Consider the following 2,500-nt stretch of genomic DNA (forward strand, 5'->3'; position numbering starts at 1 on the left):
TTACATATATCGGAAGGTAGTCGTGGGAATTTGGTGTTATATCAAGATCACACCTCTTAAGCTGATAATGTTCTTAATTCTCAATACCTGTCGGACTGACATTTCATTGAAATTGAGAGGAGAATTTACGTAACCAGACCAAGTAACCCTTTCATTCCCACCATCGAAACGTGCATTCTCCTATGCTAGTACCATGGATTTCTTTGTTTGGTAGTCGTGAGAATTTAGTGTTATATCAAGATCACACCTCTTAAGCTGGTAATATTCTTTATTCTCAATACCTGTCTGACAGACATTTCATTGAAATTGTGAGGAGAATTTACGTAACGATCACTCCAGGGAGTTAAAGGTTAAAAAAGGACCGCATCGCGTGCGTGTGAAACAGGTCTGTCTCCAGGTCTGTCTTTTGAGAAATTGCCCTATAGCTGTAGATAACAGCATGGTAAGAAATGAGCTAACATAAGCTTCTTTCACTTTTGGCAATTCTTAAATTCTCAAATTACAGTTGGTCGACGTTTACTGTAAACACAATAATAATTCTGTCTACTTGAATATTTCATCAAATCTTTATGGAAGCCGGTGAAATTTATTGGTCTTTTTCCGGCTTGTTTTTTGTTTAGTTGATAAACTACTCAACACAATTTTAAGAAGAACTGATTGAGCTTTACGTGCGTCTTTGAGGACCTCTTCTTAGTACTTACCCTGCGAGCAGAGTCTCTTTCGATCTTCCTAGATAAGTCGGGAAGAGGAAAATAGACTCTGCCAGCCGGCTCGACTTTCTTTGATTTGCCGCTCATCCAAAGAAATGGATGAGTCAGTCCAGTTTCAACTTGCCAAACCTGTTTTTTTTTATTTGTGCGCATGATCAATCGCCACGCGTCAACAATATTTTTTAAATTTACAACAGCGTGACAATTTTTAAACTGTCTAAATTCCCATGAGAATTTTTCCGTATGTCGGTTACAGAAGCTAGTTTACCAGAATTGAGAAACCTATTAATTTTTTCAGTAAAAATTAAAATGGCAATTTAAAAACTTGAACTATCTTGAGGAAATGATTCCTTGGTTGTCGTGTGTTTGCCAGAGTTGTTCGAAAATATCCGCTACTGTTTGTTTTGGTTTTGTGGATTTGCGGTAACTAGTCACGCGTGACTGACACCCGAATACGTTTGAATTTTTAACGCCTGCTCAACACGAAATGTCGAGCCGGCTGGCAGAGTCTATATCGAAAGAGACTCTGCTCGCAGGGTCTACGAAACTACTACGAAATGAAAAAAAAAAACTCCCTTACAACGAAATTAAAATTTGGCCTTGTTATCGGAGGACAGTCAATTTGCGGTCAAAAAGAGTACCTCTTTCTTGTGGTCAATAATTGCTAGTCAGTATAGTTTTCAGTTGTCAAAGATTGAAGGAATACTGAATTGAGGCTCAAGGGAAATAATTTCCTTTTCCCTTATCTTCCGCCTGTTCATTTGCTCTTGAATTCACGGTCAGTTGGTTGCCAAATTTTCTCTTCGGATAGCGAGAATCGCTGTTTGAGCATATATGCCGGTGTTAAAACCAAAACTAAGCGTTTTCAAATTAAGACTTCTAAGGTGACTTAGTACCATCCTAATAAAAAGTCCCAGAATTTGGGGCCCTGTTTCTCGCAAGTCCCGTCTCGGAGAACTTTTTGGCCGGGCTCCAGACGCCATTTTTGAAACGTCCATCTACTTGTTTTGGAAAGCTGGTCTTTCAAAGTATTTTATATGAGAACGAAAAGCAAAATGGTCGTGGATTTTTATGACTTAAATCCTCGCCAGTCTCGAGATACAGAGGGAATTGTGACACCCGACAAAAGGCCCGAAAGGTTTCGGGACCTTCGAGAAACGCCGGGGGGCCTCTGATAACATATTCAGGTCTTCGAAAGATGTGTCCTCATGCATCATTTTGCCTCCGTCCAAACTTTTACTAACTTATTTGTTTTTTGGCTGCGGTGAACCATTTATTGGCCCTTCGGAGTCATCCTTCTTTAATAGGATATGTCTCTTTTTGGCTGTTGTTCACATGTGCAATTTATATAAAAAGATGTGTCTGAATCAGTTACATGCCACCGAAATAACTGCATGTCTTTCATATGGCACGCCGCACAAACACAAGTGTTCAAAGATCGACAAAAGAAAGTAGAATTAGTAGCGATGTCTGCCGCTGAAATCTCCGAATTGAGTTTCAGAGCGTGGTGTTGTAACGCTGGAATGAGCTGAGGTTTCTGTCCTCTCCGACGTTGCTCAGAATACTAGTCCTGCTTCCAGATCGCTTGTCCCCGACAAGTCAATGATAGAAAGAAATATCTGCTCTTAGACCGCTTGAGCTAAATTGTTCATTCTCTTTCTACTTATACTATTATTTCGAGCGATATGGTCATTGTGTCTTCCATGTGGTTCATACATTAGGGACTATTATTGAACACATTGCCTGTATTGATAGTTAACCTCATGATTTTTCTCGTGCAATTTGGAATA

Source organism: Montipora capricornis, chromosome 11 (assembly GCF_036669925.1).
Source record: "Montipora capricornis isolate CH-2021 chromosome 11, ASM3666992v2, whole genome shotgun sequence".
Taxonomy (NCBI): Eukaryota; Metazoa; Cnidaria; class Anthozoa; order Scleractinia; family Acroporidae; genus Montipora; species Montipora capricornis.